Source organism: Manis javanica, chromosome 12 (genome assembly GCF_040802235.1).
Source record: "Manis javanica isolate MJ-LG chromosome 12, MJ_LKY, whole genome shotgun sequence".
NCBI classification, from domain to species: domain Eukaryota; kingdom Metazoa; phylum Chordata; class Mammalia; order Pholidota; family Manidae; genus Manis; species Manis javanica.
Window position 1 is genome coordinate 7,668,194 of NC_133167.1, and position 22,112 is coordinate 7,690,305.

Below are 22,112 nucleotides of genomic sequence, written 5' to 3' on the forward strand. Positions count from 1 at the left end.
AAAAAATATATTAAGAACTCTCAAAACTCAGTAATAAAAAAACCAAAACATCCAACTAGACAATGAGCAAAAGACATGAGATGTTCCACTGAGGAAACTATATGGATGGCAGATAAGCATATGTTCATCATTAGCCATTAGGAAAATGCAAATTAAAACCATGAGCTATCACTCCACACCTATCAAAATGGCTAAAATAAAAAGTGGTGATAACACCAAACACTGCTGAGGATTCAGGGAAACTAGATCACTCATACCTGCTAGTGGGCATACAAACTGGTGCAGCCACTCTGGAAAACAGTTCGGCAGTTTCTTAAAAAGCTAAACATTCAACTACATATGACTTAACGATTACACCCTTGGACATTTATCCTAGAGAAATGGAAACTGACTGTCACACCAAAATCTGTACATGTGTATATTTATAGCAGCTTTATTTGTAATAACCCCAAATGGGAACAACAGATGTCCTTCCACGGGAGAATGGTTAAGCAAACTGGTACACTGACGTCAGGAACTACTGGCAACACACAGACCTGGAAGAATCTCCAGGGAATTACATTTTGTGAAAAATGCCAGTCCTCACGGGTTATATACTACATGAGTTCATTTATATAACATTCTTGAAGTGACTAATCTATGGAAATGGAGGACAGATTAGTGGCGACTACAGATTGATGAGGAAATTGCATTTCCCTAGTGGCTAACGGTGGGAGGGAAGTAGGTATGGCTATAAAAGGGAGAGAAATGGAATTCTTCTGGATCTTAAATGTATCAATCTTAATATCCTGGTTGTGGTATTACACTATAGTTTTGCAAGATGTTATCATTAGATGGAACAAGGTAAAGGGTACACGGGATTTTCCTTTATTATTTTAAAAAATTTCATGTGAATCTACAATTATCTCAAAATAAAAGTTTTCAAATATAACAGGTGTCAAAAACAAAACAGTAAGAAATAACAAACATGGATGTCATGAGCTTGGATATAATCCAGTGCCAGCTGAGCCCCCCACATGGTAACGGGGGAACCTGCGGTACCTTTCCCACTTCCTGCCAGGACTCTGGAGAGTACACTGCCCTTTGCAGGTTAAATGAAGACCAAAATAAAACAGATCCGACCTCTGTCTGACTGAAGTACTAACAAGAAAAGAATGTGTCCCTGTGAAGGAGTGGGAAAGCGGGGAGGAGGGACCCTGGAGGAAGCTGGCAGTCCAAGTGCTGGTCCAGTCTCAGGGTGCAGCGGGCGCCCCAGGCTGGCATGCCTTGGTAACAGTGGTCTCTGAGATCATCTGACTCATCCTTCCTTCATTCCTTGCCCACTCAGAAGCTATAATTTGGCTCCTCTTAACTTGCCAACAGGAAGAAGAAGCTCTATTCTGTAAACATGAGTAGCTGTCCTTGTTGTCAAACTAATTTCTAGTCATTCAAGATGTCCCGACCTTTTGTTTACTTGGTTTATCCAAGTCAGTTGCCAAGGGCCCTGAAGGCTCCTGCTCTGGAGGCCTGCTCCAGGCTCTGCCTAGCACAGGCAGTGCCATCTGCCCTCACAGGTGGTGGCACCGCAGAATGGGCTGTTTTAGGAAAAGGGAACTGAAGTGCCCTCTTCTAGCTAGTCCCCAAAGGCAGACGGAACCAGCAGAGGCAGGTCAGTTCCGGACCGACCCAGAGCCTAACAGTGAGCGCCGTTTCCTCGTGGCATAGGCTGCGCAGGAGCTGCTACTCCCACAGCATACATTTGAGAGCCCTCTTATCACAGAACCACTGAGGAATCCACCTTCCATTTATTTCCACAACATTTTACACCTTAACTTCTATAGTGACTGTGTGGATTCCTCATATTAAGCCTATTTTGTCTGATGTGGCAACTGAGCCCGACAGAGGCGGCAAGTCCACAGTGATGGCTGGGAGTCTGCACTTGAAGCTTGGGGCAGCCCCTTTCCGCCTAGATCTTTCTGACTTGCAGCCCTGCAGAGAAGCCTGTTTCTGAGGATGCACAGGCCCAAGGGTCCTCACTGCCTGGTTGAGACCGAGCTCAGTGGGGCAGAGAGAGTGAAGAGACGGGGCCGCAGCAGCCTTCTGGAGTCCGCAGGCTCATCCCTCACCCTTCCTATCCCTTCTAATCATAAGTAGAGAATCCGCTCCTGCCCTACCTGGAATAGCAGGTTCAGTCGACCTAACCTGTAGTCCTGACTCACTCTCCACAGCGGGGGCAGCTGCTTTCTCCTCCCGCTGCTGCACCCGAGTTGGCAGCTCTGCCAGGAGCCGGCGTTCCTGTCACCCTGAAATTTCACCTGGGGGTCCTCACAGGTAACGTCATCTCCGAGGCCCTGAGGTCAGCTCTGGGACAGCTAGGTAAGATTTATACTGCTGTTTAGAGTTTAGTTTGTTAACTACCTTGCATCTTAGTGATTGAATAGTGTGTACATTATATGACTATTTTAGGAAAATGACTGCTCTTGTGAACAAAAGCAGCAGGCTCTGTGCTCAGATGGGGTGGCAGGGAGCTCTGGGCAGTGGAGTAGCATTACCAGGAATGAAGCCTCAGAGGGCCAGCTGGAAATGGGCATACGAATCACAGTTTCATAGAGGTAATGGTGACACCCTACTTCCCTGTCAAGATGAAATATGAAATGTTAAGGAACAAATATCCACATTTATTTCAATGAAAAATAAATGGTCCATGGCTAACCTCCGTCAATGCTAATAAAAGTATTTCTTTACCCTGGCCAACAAGTGCATATGTAAGACACTTGTCTGCAAATCGACCTATACATATACAAGCTAGCAAACACATTTGCAATCAGAAGTTAAAGCTTGATTTATTAACTTATCCAAAAATTAGTAGGAGATTCACTGAACTACTTATTCAATTTTGTATATTAAGCTGAAAAAAACTGAAGCCTGCTTTTTTATTCAAAGTACTTTATAGTTAAATCTATTGATAATTGATAGGCCCTCCCTAACCTCCAAAAACACAAGACAGCTTGTGCATTTGGTCCCTAATAAAAGCTAATTTGAATTGCAGTGAGGTGGGGCCAGAGAAACAGGCAGTGCACCGCAGCTCAGCTCCTCCCACCTCGGGAATTTGCTGCCGCTACCACAGCTTCCCTACAGGCAACTCACAGGCAAATTAAGAATATTCTGTTATAGACACTGAGAAGTGATTAGTGGTTACCATAGTGGAGGAGTTGGGGTGAGTGGGGAGGGTGAGGGGGATAAAGAGGCACAAAAGTTCTCAATCATAAAATAAGTTGATCATGGGGATGATGGAACAGCATGGAGGATATAGTCAATGATTCTGTAACATCTTCCTGTGTTGACAGATAGTAACACACTAGTGGGGTGAGGATTTAATAATATGGGTAACTGTTGAACGACCAAGTTATATATTTGAAACCAATATAAAATTGTATATCAATGATACTTCGATTTAAAAAAATATTATGTTAATGTAAAATGCATAAATGTGAGAAAACAGACACGAAAATCATGACTAAATTGATACTTCGTTAAGAAAGTTTTGTCCTGAGGCTCTAGTTCAGAAAGAGATGATTCTTGCCAGTGCCTCAGTTTCTCCATCCCACAAATGAGATCATCTTGCCGTTTCCTTTAAAATCATGACTTACTGATTGAGGGAACTTCTTAAGCTCTCTGATTTTGAAAAGCCATATATTATATTGATATTATCCTGTCACTGTCATGGTTTCTGTAAGAAATGCTAATATCAATGAATAGGAAATGGAGGCAACATTAGGACTCTTGAGATATAAAGAGCAACAGTAAAATGAGCTGTACTAGATGAGTTGGAAAGTGCAATTTAACAAAGAGAAGCAAGAGCTTAATTCAATACTATTCAATCCGTTTCCAGCAATGCTTGGGAAACGATACACAGAGGGAGACTTGGGTAGGCAGAGGAAACTACTAGATGCGGTGGGAAATGTAAGCAGAGAGCCTACCAAAAATGATGCTTGCTGATAGCAGGGCCCCTGTTCCCCCTTCTTCAGCTGGTGCCAAGTGGACTGAACCAGCTGAGGATGTTTAAGAACTTTTTCAAATGGGCAAACGTAGGAGACATTCTGTAGTTGTAGCTTAAGAGTTACAGCTTATCCTATCTGAAGAGAGGTGACTACTTTCCATGAGCTCCCCTGAATAAGTGGGGAGACCTGAACTCGCCTCTCTCCCAGGCGCACAGCCGAGCGCAGTGGCGACCCAGGGCCAGATGCACACTGTGAATGCAGAGCACGAGCCACATCACTGACGTTCCTCAGGTGCTTATGAATTCCAAACAAAACAGGTTCTGAAATCTGTGGTGGGAAGTGAGGAGGTGATGGATAAGGAAGTGCTTTAAAAAGAAATGGCTCATTAGGGTGGGTTTTAAATACCATTGCCAGGAGGAATTTTACTAAAATGACTGGTCTTTCTGTACTTGAGCAGAATGCATCAGATTACTAAAGTTAGAACTCAGTGATAACTGATTACTTCAAGAAATTAAGAATGCCTCATAAAAAAAAGGCACCTGAGCTGAGATGAAGTGAGATGTTCTAATATGAAGCTTCCCCATAGTAGCTCGGTGATCTTATGACACTACAAGATTCTTAACTGGAGGCTTTAGATACATAATACTCCAGACAAACCAGATTCTAAGCAACTGGCCTGAAAACAAAGCTAAGGTTGACCACTAAATGCATTTGAAAACTCAGATTCTTACAGATATAATGCCAAGAGCAGAGTGTACTCAAGTGGTTTTACATATGACAAGTGAAGGTATCGAATGTGTTTTCCACTTGAAATAATTATAAGACTTCTACTAGCAGTTTAAATTTGAGACACCTTCTCAGAACACTGAATTGTAAATCTCACTCTTTGTAAAATAAGGGAAAACCACCCCACATGGGAGAGAAAGGGTGCACAAGGTGACCAGGCGGGCAGGGTAATCAGCATATTTCCCCTCGTGGAAGGGAGCCTTGCCGGTCTTGCAGCTTTCTTAAGATGTGCCCTGGACTGCAGGTGGAAGTAGGTTCTGATCCGCGAGGGCTCATCGTGATGCTGAGAAGCTGCTCTAGACAGCAACTTCCTCATTCACAGAGAGCATGCTGGGGTGGCAGCTGGCTCAGCGACCGGCCCAGCTCATTAACTAACTGCATGATGGAAACCAGAGAAACCACAACACGGTTTACTTCCTTGATTCTTCTAATCCATTGCTCTAGCTGCTCAATGCACTTGCTTAAACTTATTCTGAAGGCTAAGTGAAAATAGCAAGATATATGGCGATGATGTCAAAGTTGCTCTGTGAAAAGCCAAGCTGATTAAAATATAAAATACGCAGAATCAGAGGAGACTTGGAGGCTCAATAGGACCTAAGTGAAAGGCAGTAGGAAGCTTCTGTATGACAGAGGGAGGCAGCCGACACCACAGCAGTGTCCAGACGCCGTGCCTCAGACAGACAGGAGGGCTTGGGTGACTTGAATAGCGGTTTCTTCTAAATAGGGGCCATACGAGGGTGTTCAGGAGATGGTGGCACTCAGGGGAACAACAGACCCAGGACTAAGTCCTTGTGCCACCCCCACCACCATAAAGAGTGGGGTGTGGCTGGGTAACAAGAAACCACCACCCCAGCACTGGAAACGCCCCTGACACAATCGTATTTTTTTTCACACATCAGCAAGAAGGTCATAAGGAAAAGCTATTATTCAGTAAACCTCATAGGCTCTAAAATAATGTTTAGAAGAACCTCGGCATCCTCACAGGACCTAGAGGAAGGAAATGTGAAAACTAACAATTTGTCAGTGTTTCTCAGCTCTCCGTGGTGGAGCGGGGGTGGGGATGGGGTAGGAATCTGAATTTGGGTTTTCAGGGGAAGCCTCCCAGACTGGCTGTTATGGGAAGTCTGTGCTGGGAACAGCCTCCCTCCCCTCCGTTTACCCACGGAGGGTGTCCAACTTCTCTCCCCCCTGCTTTCCACCCCAGCTCCATCCCGACCACCTGCGGTCTATGGCTCTGGCTCTGACCAGACAACACCTGAGGAACCTCTACTCTAGAAGACTGGCTTGCCTCGGCCTAGTCTGCCTCTACTGTATGACGACCAAAGCCAGCCGACATGCATTGACTCTGCACTAGCACCTTCCAGGGATTATTTCATTTGATCCTCACAACCACCTGAAGAAATGGGTATTTATATTCTTACTTTACAGATGAGAACATTGAGGCCTAAAGACATCAACCAACTTGCCCGATGCCACAGAGCTGGAAGTAGAGTGCGGTGGCAGAACTCAAACCTAGGCAGTCAGATTCCTGAGTTACTTTCTCAGTGTTTGGATTCAGCCACTCACTGTTTCAACATTCAGCAAATACTTGTCATTTCCTAGGGTCTCTGTGGGGTACAGAGAGGCTTCCGTGCTTGGACCCATTCTTCTCTGTCATCTTGGACTTGGAGTGAGGATATCGACAGCACACATGATCAAATGCACACATGACATGAGACAAAAATTGGATCCAGGGCCCCACGGAGCTGCAACAATAAGCTGACCTGCCAAGCTGGTATCTATTAGGGATGAAGACAGCAATTCAGCCTTGGCGCTACCAAAGCCCTCTCCCCACCAAGCAAGATTTTCTGGATAGACTTACTCCACATAGCTGCAGGAGGGGCTAGTGGATCCCATACAGACAGAAAAGAAGGAGAGGCAACTGTCATCCTTTGTGTCCATTATGTGCCAAAGATCAACCCACTGGTCTCACAATTCTGTGATAATTATACTTATTTTTATAGATGAAGAAATGCAGGTAGTAATGCGAAGGAAACTGTAAAGGTAGACTGGGGTCTCATTGAGCAGGGCTTTGAATAGCACTATTAGCAACTTAACTTTATTAGTGATGGGGAGAGAATAGAAATGTTTTTCAAAAGGGATCATGGAAAAGTATAAATGGGTTCAGCCACTCCGAGAGCAATTTGGCGGTATCTAGTAAAGATGAGACCCTTTCGCCCCGTGACCCTGTAAGTCAAGGTGTGGGTGTGTACTTCAGAGGAGTGCTCCCACGCATGTGGTAGCTCTTTGCTGAGCTGTGAAAAATACAGCAAGAACTTGTCCCTCAGAAAAGAACAAACAAAAACAAGGTGGTTTCACCTTACAATGGAATCCCATACAGCAGTTACATGGATGAACTAGGCTGGCTTTTAAGCGTATGATAAATCTCTAATACGTAATGTCAAATGGAAAAATTAAGATAGTAAAATGATTTATGGTATTCTGCTATTTATGTAAAATTAAAAACCATAAACATATAGATATTATAAAAGCATAGAATCTTTCATGGAATTTTATACAGCAACTTTAGTATAGAGGCTGATATTGGGGATGGAGGAGAGGGAGACGGATGAAGGGACAGACCCACAGCAGTCTGTATATTCATTTCTGCTCTTTCTGGAAGTTTGAAATATTCCCTAATTTAAAAATTAAGTGATCACATCCTTGCATGCCCCAAGCGCTGTGTTAGGAAGATGGACTGGTGGCCACGTGCAGGACAGGCTGGGAAGGGAAGAGGCAGAGGACGGGCCATCAGTAGGGAGGGGAGACGCGGCTTACGTCAGGATGTGGGGCAGAAAAGGAAATGAAGGGGAAGATGAAAGGGACTTTCAGAATGATGAGCCACCGCGTCTGGAAGATGATGATAAAGTATGAAGAAGGAAGAATCCTGCATCATTTAGCAGTTTAATGAATAGGGGGACCTGGAAAGCAGGCAATTCACTAACCTCACAGCTTTTGTTAGGGTCCCCACGTGATTGGAACGCCCATACGGAACAGGTATCACGCGTGCTGGACCCTGGGCGAGCACTGCGTTAGTTTACAGCAGTGAGGAATTGACCCATCAGAGCAACTGACTCTTGTACGTGGCAGAGTCAGGACCCCAACAAGGGTCCCTGATTCTAGGATGGGTGATGTTTGGCTAAGCCCAAATGTGTCCTTGGTCTAGAAATTCATGAGTTCCATAGCCTACCTGTTCCTAGTGCCTCAAAGCTCAGCTCAAGTACAGGAATGCCAAGCCCTTTTGGTGACTTACTGAATTCACGTGGCGGTCTCATTTCTCATTGTGAAGCAGTAAACAGGCACTCGGAGTGGCCACATACATGATCAAGAGGTGTGATGTCACTTCTCACTTACGATGTTCTGATGGCTTCCCTCCTTTCTCAGAATAAAAGTTAATGTCCTTCTAAGGCCCTAGGTGGTCTGATCTTAGCTACCTTCTCTGACCCCATATCCTGTTCCCTCCCTGTTTCTTGTTGGTCCTAGGATACCCCAAATAAGCTCTTACCTCAGGGCCTTGACATCTGCTGTCCACACTGTCTACCATGGGGCTGCTCTCTTATGACCTTCCTACCTTTTGTTCTTCAAGGCACTCACCATCATTCAACATACTATCTTTCTATTTGCTTATTTGTTGAAGGTCTGCTTTTCTCCTAACAGAGTATCTATTTTGCTTACTGCTATATCCCCAGGGCTTAGAATAGTGCCTGATGGCTTCGGGTCAGGTAATTCCTCTCTACTGAAATCAAGTACAAAATGTGACAAATTTATGAAAAACAATAATTTCAGAGCACTGGAAAATGACCAAAGGCAGGCAACAACTTGAGAAGTGTTTACTCACTGGGGAAGAGCTACAATCAGGCAAGAACAGTGTATTTATGGTCTACTTGTCTAGGGGAGTTTCTATCTATTTTGGGCCATGAAAACCCACAGCTTTACTGGCTGAAAGTGTGGGCTTGGCAGAGGACAAGTAGCAGAGCGTCTGAAGTTGATGGGGGATATCGGGAAACAAGGGAGCCATGGAAGGACTAATATAATAAAATCTCCATATATCCCCGAATGACTGCTAAGGTACTGATGCATGCAGAAAACCTCAGGGAACCCAAAGAAAATTAAAAGCTTGGGGAAGCCTGCAAACTTTCTCTGCTTTTCAGTGCATTCCTCAACTTACACACAGCTCAAGTGGTGGAAAGTGGAAACTCTACTGACTTGACGTATGTAAACATAATCTCTTCCCAAATCTCTGACTGACAGTTAAACTATGCAGGGAGACACACGGGGTGGGGGAAATAATAAGCAGAGACACCACTGGCTGCATACTACAGGGATGAGATATTTCACATTTAGAGACCAGTCAAGTTAACTGCTCACGGAAACAAACAAAACAACAACACTCAGGAGAACAAAACAAAGTCCAGAATCACTACAACTTATTATCTGCAATGCCTTGTTTTTAATAAAAGGCATTACCAGACACGGCAAAGAAACAGAAAAGTGTGACTCATACTCAGGAAAAATAAAGTAGCCAATAGAACTATCTTTAAGTGGGTCCAGATACTGGATTTAGCAGACAAAAACATTAAAACAGCTATTACAGAAATGTTTAAAGAATTAGAAGAAAATGTGCTCAAAAGTTAAAAGATGCTTAAAGTGAGTGAAAAACAGGAAATCTTACCAGGGAAAAGGACACTTTAAAAAGGAACCAAACGGAAATTCTAGAGCTGCAAAGTAAAATTGAAATAAAAAATTCAGTGGATGGGATCAATAGCAGATATGAGATGGAAAAGGAATCGGTCAATGGAAGATGGATCAGTAGAAACTCGTTTAAAAGAACAGAGAGAAAAAACATTGAAGGAAAATGAAGAAAGCTTCAGCCATCTGTCAGATAATATCAAGTATTGCAATATATGTGTCATTGGATTTCTATGTGAGGAGAGAAAGAAAGGGGCAGAAAAAAATGCCTGAATAAATAACGGCTGAATACTTTCCAAGTTTGGTGAAAAACTAACTTTCAGACCCAAGAAACTCAATGGATACTAAAACGGATAAATACAAAGGAAACCACACCTAGACACATCATAAACAAATTGCTGACAGCCAAAATTAGAGAGAAAATCTTAAGTAGCTGGGGAAAAGAACTTATCCCATATAGGGAAACAATGATAAATGATACGACTAACAGTTGGCTTCTCATCAAAAACAGAGGAAGCTAGGAGAAAATGAATGATATATTCAAAGTGATAGAGAAATACCTGTCTATATCCAGGGAAACTATCCTTCAAAGATGAAGGTGAAACAAAGACAATGCCAGATTTTAAAAACTCAGAGATTTTGCTGTTAACAGACCTGAGTTACCAGAAATGCTAAAACAGTGCTTCAGGGAAAAGAGAAATGACATCAGATGATAACTTCACTCGGGAAGAAATGAAGACCACTGGAAACAGTAAATATGTGGGTGGACACGTAGATGTATTCTTTCCCCGAATTTCTTTAAAAGACATATGACTACTTAAAGGAAAGACTCACAACATTGGGTTGGTAACAAATATAGATGTAGTATATACGGCAACAAGAGCACAAAAGAGGAACAGAAATGGAGCCATACTGGTGCAAAGTTCTTCTATTTTACCAGAAACAAATCAACTATTAATTCAAAGAAAGTTTAAAAGCAAACGAAGCATAGTCTAATCCCTAAGCCAACATAAAAAGAAAAAGTCAAATGCAGTTTGAAAGCTATAGAGTATTTAAAATGGTCCTCTAAAAAATACTTGTTCAATACAAAAGGCGGCAACACATGTGTTTGTTTAATATAAAAGAAGGCAGGAAGAACAGAACAGAGAGAGGACATAAATGAAAACAGGTAGCTAACAGCAGAATTAAAATCCAACCATATCAGTAATTACGTTCAATGTGAATAATATTAAACAAAACAATTTTGAAAAAGAATAAAATTGGAGGACTCATATTTCAAAACCTACTATAAAGGTACAGTGATTAAGATCATGTGGCACTAGCAGAAAGACAGACATATGTATCAACTGAACAAGAAAGAGTCCAGAAATAAATACTTATATTTATGGTCAGTTAACATTTTTACAGAGGTGCAATTTGATAAAGTAATTCAATGGGTCAAAGCATAGTCTTTTAAACAAATGGTCCTGAGGCAACTGGATATTCACATGCAAAACAATAAATGTAGATCTTTACCTCACACTATACACAAAAATTAATGAAACATGGCCTAGATCTAAATGTAAGAGCTAAAATTATAAAACTCTCGGAGGGAAAATCTTTGCAGCATTGGTTTAGGCCAGTGGTTTCAACAGGAGATGATTTTGCCTCCCAGGGGACGTTTAGCAATGTCTGGAAACATTTTTGGTTGTTGCAACTTTGAACTGGGGTGTATAATACTGACATCTAATGGGTAGAGGCCAGAGATACTGTGAAACATTCTACAGTGCACAGGATAGCCCCCACAGCAAAGAATTATCTGGCCCAAAAATGTCAGTAGTACCCAAGTTGATTACCTCTGGTTTGGACAAAGAGTTCTTAGCTACAACAACAAAAGCACAAATCATATAAGAAAAACAAAGATAAATTAGACTTCATCAAAATAAAAAAAATCCGTGCTTCAAATGACGCCACTAAGAAACTGAAAAGGCAAGCCACACATTTTGGAGAAAATATTTGCAAATCATATATCAGAAAAGGGACTTATATCCAGAATATATAAAGAACTCTCACAGCTCAATAATAAGACAAATAAACCAATTTTTAAAATGGGCAAAATATTTGAATACATATTTCACCAAAGAAGATATATGAATGACTATATAGAACTAAAATGCTTCTGTGTAGCAAAGGAAACCATCAACAAAACAAAAAGGGAATCTACTGTCTGAGAGAATAGGTTTGCAAATGATATATTGATAAGGGGCTAATATTCAAAATATATAAAGAACTCATACAACTCAACACCGAAAGACAAAATAATCCAATTAAAAAATGGGCAGAGGATCTGAATAGACATTTTTCCAGAATAGACATACAGATGGTCAACAGACCCATGAAAAGATGCTCCACATCACTAATTATTAGGGAAATACAAATCAAAACCACAATGAGATATCACCTCATACCAGTTGGGATGACCAACATCCAAAAGACAAGAAACAACAAATGCTGGTGAGAACCCAAGTCAAGATATGCAAGCCCATCAACAGATGAATGGATAAAGAAGACGTGGTACATATAAAAGATAGAATATTACTCAGTCATAAAAAAGAAGGAAATCTTGCCATTTGCAACAATGTGGATGGACTTAGAGGGTATCATGTTAAGCAAAATAAGTCACATAAAGACAAATACAATATGATTTCACTTAAACATGGAATCTAAAAAAACAAAACAAACAAAAACAAATAGACCCATAAATACTGAAACAGACTGTTGGTTACCATAGGGAGTGGTGGGGGAATGAGTGAAATAGTTGAAGGGCTTAAAGAAGTATAAACTTCAAATTATAAAATAAATTAGTCATAGAAATGGAAGTATAACAGAGAATATAACTGTAATATTGTAATATTTTGATATATGGTAACATGGGATAACTACACTTACTGGGCGAGCATTTAGTAATGTACATAATTATTGAGTCATTATGCTGGGTTTCTGAAACTGATATTATATATCAACTATATTCCAATTAAAAAGAAGTCAAGGAAAAAAAAGAAGATCTATGAATGTCTAGTGGCATGGATTGAATTGTGTATCCCAAAAAGATATGTTTAATTCCTAACCCCCAATGCCTCAGTGTGATGAGAAAAACAACTTGTTTTTCTGAGTTGCTGGCTGCCTAGGTATGGCAGTATGACAACCCTGCTCACATCCGAGTCTGGCCATTTAGATAAGGACTTGCATTTAGGAAGCCCCCACAAGTTCCTGCTTTGCTTTCCTTGGGGCATCTTTTAAAATAACCACTTAAGAGTTAAGCCCTTGAAAAGTCAGTGACCTCCACCCCCACCCCCCTATAAGTCACAGGTGCCGCTCCCCACCCTGTTCTGGCTCCTGCTCACTCGCGATCTGGGATAGGACAGAGGACCGCCCTTCCCTGGCTTACTCCTTGCTCCCCACAATCCTCTTCTGGGATTTCTAAATAATAAATCTTGTGACTCTACTTCGTTTTGGTGGATGCGTTAAAACTGTGCCTTCAGTCAAATGACCCTGTGGGTCTCATTTTCCAGAGTGGGAGGTCAGATGCTGGGGGAGCTCCCTCCTAACCTGGGGTGGTGGCTTGTGTCTCCTCATTCAGCAGCTTGTAATCTGCATGGTCTTATTTCAATATACCAGCTCCGGCACTTCAACACCCTCAGAATGTGACCTTCATGGAAATAGAGTTGTTGCAGATGCAATTAGTTAAGATGAGGTTATACCAGAGTAGGGTTGGCCCTTAATCCAATATGACTGGTGTCCTTCCAAGATGTTGCAATGACACACTAGGTGAGAAGGCCATGTGACAAGGGCAGCAGGGATTGGAGTCATGCAGCGGCAAGCCAGGGATTTCCAGCTACATCAGGAGCTAAGAGAAAGGCATGGAACAAATTCTCCCCTAAAGCCTTGAGAGAACATGGCCCTGCCCACACCTTAATTTTGGACTTCTAGCTTTTGGAACTGTTAGACAATTAATTTCTGTTGTTTTATGCCACCCAGGTTGTAGTCCTTTGTTATAGGAGCCCTAGGAATCTAATACAGCTAGTAAGTGTATGAAAAGATGCTCAACATCATTAGTTATTAACGAAATACAAATTAAAAACACAATGTCTAATATAAATGTATGTTTCTAAATAATAAAAACATGTATAAAATAACACAATGTAATATCACTTCACACTAAAGGATGGCTATAAAAGATAATAACAAACATTGGTGAGGATGTGGAGAAACTGAAACCCTCATAAACAGCTGGTGGGAATGTAAAAATGGGTTCAGGCACTTCAGAAAACAGTCTGTCCATTCCTTTAAAATTCTATGTTTATGCCATTTGACCCAGGAATTCCACTCCTGGGTAACTATCCAAGAGAAATGAAAACAGGACCACACAAAGACTGGTACTCAAATGTTCACAGCAGCATTACACATAAGAGACAAAAAAGTGGAAATGATGCAAATGTCTACTGACCGGTGAATAGACAAACAGTGGTATATCTACACGATGGAATACTATTCAGCAGTGAAAAGAAATGACCTGCTGCTACATTCTGTAATACGGTTAAACCTCAAAAACATTAAATGAATGCCACCAGATGCAAAAGGCTACATACCACATGAAATGTCCAGAAAAAGCAAATGTACAGAGACCGAAAGCAGATTAGTAGTTGCTGGGAGCTTGCACAGAGGTGGACAGGGATTCAGTACAAACAGGCATAAAGGACCTTTTGGGGTGATGGAAATATTTATTCAAAAATTGAATTGTGGGGATTGAAGTGCAACTCCATACATTTTTTTACTATAAATCATTGTACACTTAAAATAGATGAATTGTATGGTACGTAAATTATACCTCAATAAAACTTTAAAAATATGAATGCACTAAGTAAACACAAAGACAGAGATTGTCAGATTGGATAAAGGAGCAGAATCCAGCTATATCTGGTCTAGAGTGGAAGCACTTTAAATTCAAAGACACAGATAGGTTGAAAGTAAAAGAATGGGAAAAGATACGCCATGTAAACAGTAGGCATAAGAGAGCTGGGGTGGTTATATTAATAACAGATGAAATATACTAGGAACATTACTAAAGACAAAGAGAATATTTCATAATATTAAAAGGGTCAACACCTGTATGTGGGATGATAAAACAATTACAAATATATATGCTTAAGCCAAAATAACTCTGAGAGAAATGAAGCAAATCTGACGGAATGAATGGAAAGGAAAAATAGGCGAACCTACAATTACTATCAGAGATTTCTAGATTTCTCTCTCAGCAACTGGTAGAAAGTGGACAGAGAAATCAGTAAGGATACAGAACAGTCTCTGGCATGTAAGAGGTGCTTGATAAATATGTTAAATAGATGAATTCTTGCTAAGTCAGATTTTGAAGATTCCCAGAGCTTGATCACCTTGGGCGACGCAGCAGAAAAGCAAAAAGCTTCTACTACTGAACACAGACTGTGCACAGCAGGCACTCCGCCCAGACTTCACAGACATTAATTTACTCCTTACAACACTGCTATCTGGTTGTTAGAAAAAAGTAAGTTTTGAATGAAGAACTGAGTTAGGCTAGGACAGTATGAGACTGAGACTGAAATTAGGCAGTTGGCTTTTCCCAACAGTGAGGTTTAGATGGTAATGTCAACTTAGATTGCTAATGCTCTAAATTCAATTGGAAATAACTTATTTCTTAATTTATTGTCTATTTGCTTTGCAACCACAATTGTTTTGTCTTGTATACAAAGGCTATCTTAAAATGATTTGTTCTGAGAAAAATCTCACTGTGGTGATGGTCTGGCACCAGCTCACCCGACCGAGGCAAGCCCACCCCTCGGAGGTTTGCTCTGCCAGCCCTCCCATGTGGAAGTGCAGTCTATTTCCCTCAGCCCTTTAGTCTGGGCTGCCATGACTTTAGAGGTCAAAGTAGGATGTGGCAGAAGTGAGGCTCTGAGCGTTCCAGGGCCTTAGCATCAAGAGGCCTGGCAGCTTCTGCCTTCACCCTCTCAGACCTCGGCCAAGACTGTGCTGTGAAGAAGCCCAGCAAGCTCACTGGAGGTCAGAGGCCACGTGGAAAACTACACCAGCTGCCTGACGGTGAGGGAGACCTCCAGCCAAATGCAGCCACAGGACTGAGTCCAGGTAAACCAGCTGAGGCCCTGCCCAGCTAACACACAGAATCGGGAGGAAAGACTTGTTTTTTGAAGCCACTAAAGATGTGGGGTGGTTTGTATCAGTTAGCAAAGGCTAAGTGGTGCCCTCGCAGATGTAACATGGAGCAATGAGCCAGACTCAGGGCACATCACACTGTATGATCCCGTCTCTCTAAATTTCAAAAACGGCAAGAATTAGTGAAGGGCTTCTGAGAGGCAGGTTCCAGTGAGCTGGGTGGGGGTTACACAGGCGTGTGCGCTTTGTGGAAATTCTCTGGGGCTTGGATAGATGAATGTGCCCAGTTACATTGCTTGGGAGGAATTCTCCACAGAGAGAAACTGTCAGAGTTCCTGCCCAACATTCTTCTGTGGGAATTTACTAAATTAGTGAATCCCTATCCAACAACCAGTGTGTGCCCCCCTGTGGGGGTTCCCTGAGGAACAAAGAAGACACCAGACTGCTCTAGTGGCACTTAAGAGTTCACTACTGGAGACTAAAGGCAGTGCGACTAAATAGCAGTGGTGAAAAAAGAATCGATCACAGAAGATAATTTCAAAATAAACGAAAAAGCAGCAGGCAATCAGCTGCTGGAGGAATTACATAACTAATTATCTGTAGCTTGTCTCCCACATGGCAACGTTAACTTTCACTTTGCTTCTGTTTTCTTCTATTTCAAGTGAACTCCCTCTACTTTTTCCTTTAAAGATTTGACTTACATCTCTTTGACTACTTTCGGCATCAGATCATAGCTTAATTAATACACCATGCCTCACAGCTGCTCAATGAATGCCTGTCAGTTTTGTAGTTGAGTATGGTGCATTGCTCGTTTGTTCACTATTAATAGAAAACTGATTCTATTTTTATGTTTCCTGTAGCAGATATATTCAATATTTTATATAACTAATACATTCTGGCACACAGAATTTATATACTATCTGTCTCCATTGAGTCAAACAGACCCTGAGCCCTTGCACCAAGTCACAGTGATGCAAGCAGGGCCTCCGTCACTACCTGGAGCACAGATGCCTGGAATTCTGAATACAAAGGGTTGGCTGGTCAAGTACTATTTCTTCTCTAGCCATATTTCCAGACCTAAGACACTGTTTTGTCTTTGGATGCAAAGTGATAGTGATTCAATTGAGTAAGTAGAAACAAGCTTATTTATTAAATAAAAATTTTGACATGAAATAATGCAGAATGTACTTAACTATAAGGATTTATTGAATAGGTCAAAATTAGTAATACATATGCCTCACTACATAAAACATACTAATATTCCAAATACCTGTGATAACAGGAAAATACCATGTATTGCTTTGGTATTTGTAAAAAATCAGATAAGAGAAAAAAACTTAATGTAGAGCATTGGCTGACTTTTGCATCTGTTTCTGTGGAAACATGCCTCAGAATCACGAGGTGTCTCCAAGCCCTTCACCTTGTTTTGAGCAATCTGATGTCTATTTCCATAGAAACTAGAGTGGAAATGAGGGCAGTAGCCATGAGTCAGCCTGTTGGGTGGTTCATCCCAGCCATAGTCTGAGAACACAGGAGCTGAGTTATAGAAATAAACGAATTTAGAAGCAGAAAAAGGCAAAAGCTTTCATTAGGAAACAACGGTTTCTTTATTGACTTGGTTAAATAATGGAGAGAGCCTGCAAGTAACACAGACATCTCTTCGCTAATTAGGTAACAGGGATTAAAAGCACATCTGCACAACGCCAGGTAGGCTGGCCACAGCAGGTGACCCACCAGATGTGGCTCACGGAGAACAGCTTGCCACCAGCTCTTCAGACATGCCCTCTGAGGCAGCTTCAGGTGGGTCCACAGTCTCACAGGTTATGTGGCCCGAGGTGGCTGAAGAGCAAGGAGTTGTGGCGCAGGCACTCAACAATATGTCTTTGTCTGTGGCATGTGAGGTCACTTGAGGGAAGCCTGGTCAGAAACTGACTGGTTCTAGGCTCCATCATTTTCTGTTCTAGCCAGATAATGGCATGCACCTCCCTATATAAAATCAAGTTTCACCCTACACGTGACATGCCCCCACCCCAAGCTGTTCCCCACTTTCATTAAAGGCATCACCATCCTCCCAGCTATCTGGGGTCCAAGGTTACCAGCCTTCTGCTCCTAATGACATGCTCTGTTGGTTACCAACTCCTGCCGGTTTTGCTTTCAGGAGTGCCCCCTGCAGAACACCTCCCTGCCACTGGCCACATTTGGCCTCCCCACTGAAGGGGGCAGCAGCACGGAGGTCAGGCACATAGGCTGTCCCACCATCCTGGGTTTAAATCTCAGTTCCACCAGTTACGGCCATGTAACCTTCAGCAAGTTTCTGAACCTCTCAAGTTTTCTCACCCAGTAACCAGGTCTAATAATAGAATCTACTTGACAGAAGGAGTTTGTGAAACAAATGGAAAAAAGCTTGTAAAGCACTTGGCCCAGTCCTGCACGCAGCAAGCACTCAGAAGATACCGTTAAGTAATTTCGAGCTTTCTGGATCTCCAGTTAACTTGAACACTGACACCAGATTAATTTTCTTAAGGCCTGGCTCTGTTCGTATACCCTTCCTGGGCTCAATTTTCAGTGGTTATCAATTTTCTGCAGTCTCGCTCTTTAGCCATAGCACCTTTCCAGCTTTGTCTCCCACCCTTCCCTTTGCAAACCTCAAGCTGAGGCCAAACCTTGGCTGCCATTGGGCCTGTGATCTTGGCTTGTGCCATTCCTCAGCCTGGTGCCCAGGCTCTCTGCAACTGAGACCTGGAACTCAATAGCTCAAACACTTTGCTTACCTGCTAAGTTTGTTCTTTAGTTTTTCAATAAAAGTTCCTTTGAAAAGACCTGGCCTTTATCAGTTGGGGTGAGAATGAAGGGAACCAGTGTGGGTCTTACGACTGGATGATGAGATACAACGATGGCAGGAACTGTGGCAGCCCTGGAACCCAGGCAGCAGCAGGACCCAGGAGGGATACAAGGAGTGGGGGAAATGAAGGTTCCCTTCACACCCCAAGAGTCCATTTCAGGGAGAAGAGGGAGATGAGGCTAGAGCTCAGGCTGTGAAGTCTTGTATATTACCCGTGTCTGTTATTTTCTCTATCCTGATGCCTCGACATCTGGGGCCTTGCTGACCCCGACAGGACTGCCCCTCCCAGGGCAGCCAATTCCTAGAGAGCATAAACGACTCACTTGGGAGCAAACCAGCCAATCCAGAGCCGACCCCAATCACCTGGTGTATAGGGCTCTTACACTCTGGGCCATTATCCACAGGCCCTGTCAGCAAGGGCTATGTGCCAGGCGGCCCCTGTGCCCCAGGGCTCAGTGGAATTACTCATACCAGCCAATCCTAAGCCCGCTTATCCTGCCTTGTCCATTCCTTCCTGTGGAAACCATCATACAGGCTCTTGGCTACATTTCCCTTCTCGCCCTCCCCCTCTGAGCTTCCCAGTGTCCCGCCCTCAGGAGGTGGCACGAGCCTGCCTCCTGGGAACCATGAGCAGCAAATTATCTTTTCAAAGACACTCCTCTCTTGATCTGTGAGCCTTACTGAACCTCAAAATTTCTATTAATACACTATATTTAAAAATACCTAAGGCCATATCCTTATCTAAGGCTCCACTATGGCACCCATGCTTCCACCAGAGCCGGAGATGGGGTGCCAGCTGCAGAAATACCAGTACTGCAGAAATACCGTGGTTCCCTATGGCCAGGCATGTGGGCCTGAGATGACAGCAGTGATACTGATGACGATGATCGTATCATTGCAACAATAACAATGGGAGCGGGCACTCAGCAGGGGCGTGGCGGTGCTCCAGGAACGCTGTGTGCCAAGTGCTTTGCTGTTAATCATCCCTCAGTGATGCCAGAACATACTGGGATGTAATTAAAGCCACTGATTCAGTTCTACTGCCTGAGCAGCCTTTCTTTGGATACTAATGTTTCTACCGAGGTCCTTGTACTGGTAAAATGCACCTAAAGAGTATCATATTAAGTTCTACCTCGAAAATTAGTAATACGAAATTTTTTTGAAAGGAACAAGACCCAGTTTTCTGCTTTCTACCCTGACACTTCAGGAAATAATTAAAAAAAAAAAGAAAAGAAAAAGAAAAAGTGTAGCCTTCCTGTATCATAGTCAACCACATGAGATAGTCACTGGGTATGAGTTTACGGAGGCTAGCAGGGGGTCAACTGCAGACGCGTCCACCAGCCACCCTACTTCCTACACCTGACCAGCTTCATTTCCTTGAAATATGTGCAGATGCCACTGGGCCAGATGGCATGGGTGGGGGCAGAAGAAATGATAAAATAAAACTAATTCTAGCCCTTAAGAAAAGATGAAACCATCTTTACCTATTTTATGAAGTCAGAGTAAAGTTTAATACCCAGACTCATAAAGACTGTACAAAACAAAACTGTAAAACCAAAGGGTCCTCAAAGTGTGGTCTGGGGAAACTTCAGAGGCCTTAATACCTTTCCAGGGCTTCTGTGAAGTCTAATCCATGTTCAAAAGAATATACTAGTACTACTACTATTATTATGTATCACACATAATTTACCTATATTTTTATTGTAATTTATGAAATATAAAAATATATAATTATCTTAATAGTACTAATATTTGCCTTTTCCACTCTTATTTTATGATACAGTGAAGTTTTCTAGAGGTTACATGACATGTGATGATATCACTCTGATAGCTAATAGAATGTATGTTTGAGTATTCTTGCATTTTCTAGAAAATTCTAGAAATTTCTAGAAATTTCTAAGGTTCAGGATATAACTGTGCATTTTCTTAACTATGTTTGTTCTCAGGACTTCCACTGTTTTTACTAGCTATCTTTGGTTATATTTATTATAACTGATATAACCTCATTATCATCCAATAAATTATTGTTTTGAAAACTTCAAGTATTCCTTGTTTAAATGTGGAAGTAGACTAGACATACTTATTTTGCAATAGTATTTTTATATTTTTTTTATAACTTCTAATTTTAAAAATTTTCTCTAAAAATGATACTATTTTAAACCATAAGAATCATTTATTCTAAAATAAAAGAAAACTTATTTAAAATACCCTTTTCTTATATTTTTCAGGGTGGATCATTGGCTTAAAAAAGGGAGATCAGAGGACTTACTTTCTCAACCCACAGCTATACCGTATACAGGAAAAGATGCTGAAAAAGTGAAACTGACTTATCAGAAGGTTCTGTGACTCCTGGAAGGGAGGAATCTATGCCAAAGAAGCTGGGTCAGACTGCGAAGGAATGGGATTATGATGGAAGTGATCTTTCCCAAAATATGATGAGTTCCTTGAAAGTAAAAAATTGAAAATTTGTCTAACTTTTCAAACAAATTAAAAAAGCCACCGAAGCTATGTGATGGGCATACAGCAAATCTCTGTATTTTTTTTTCCTGTAAACCTAAAATTATTTCCCCTCACAAAATTATTTAAAACACAAAACAAAACCACTGAAGAACCTTGAAGGGTAAGTTATTGTATTGCTTTGGCCGAAGAAACATACACAATAGCCTGGTAGAGCCTGACACTGCTGAACGCCTGCTGGATGGAAAACTGTGGATGGAAAGTCAGCAAAAGAGATGACAGCCTGCTACTTCCCAATGAAACTGTAGCCTGTTGAATCAAAGATTAAGCTGCAAACATGAATGCTGAGTTAATATTTCATTTTTAGAAGTATGCCTGGACTTGCTATCTGACTTGTAGTCACACAGTAACATCAAAGATCTTTTATGTAGATGGTTGGCAATAAAACACAAGTGATGCTGGCTGAAAGATTTAACATTCTGAAAACCTTTACTGACTTTCAATTGTTTATCCGGGAACAACTGTACTGACATCTGCCCAGGCGGTTCAAAAGCAACAGAGGATAAAACCACCAGAGCCTGAGCATCCCTCAGGGCAGGGCTGCCAAACTCTACTGGCAGTCACACTATTCTCTACTGCTACCATAGGCAGGCAGACAGACAGACAGATGGAAAGATGATAGATAAATAGGTAGATGGTAAGAGTTTCATTTGAGGATACATTTGATGAAGCAGCAGGAATTAATCTGATTAAATCTTGATTCTTGTGGCCCATCTTTTTAACATTCTGTGTAACAAAATGGGATGTGCATGATGGTTATGTTTAGGAAAAGCATTAGTAAGATGACTTGCAAGCTAAACTAGGCACTCTTTTGAAGGAACACCATTTTTACTTGAAAGAATGACAAATTATGGTTATTCAGGCTTGTGTATCTGGCAGACATTTTCTAATAAATTAATGAGGTGACCCTGTTATTTCAAGCAAAACAATTGATAGTAGCTATTGTCAAAAATAAAATTTGAACTCTCAAGAGAAAACAAGAATTAAAGAAAACTTCTACCTGCTACCATGACCTTGATAGCTTCCAATACCTAAACACTCTTCTGATGAGATCAGTGGCAATATTAGGGGGT

General features: G+C 41.8%; 1 protein-coding gene and 1 long non-coding RNA gene across 4 annotated transcripts in view; one reads left to right on the plus strand and one right to left on the minus strand.

Moving 5' to 3' along the window:
- The window catches only part of ARMC9 (armadillo repeat containing 9), a 118,333-nt gene that overhangs the window by 15,734 nt on the left and 80,487 nt on the right, over positions 1 to 22,112 (minus strand). The window lies entirely within an intron of this gene.
- Positions 481 to 21,750, plus strand: LOC118968210 (uncharacterized). The gene is made up of 2 exons (XR_012123467.1): positions 481 to 2,355; positions 20,751 to 21,750. It is a non-coding gene; the product is annotated as an uncharacterized lncRNA (long non-coding RNA).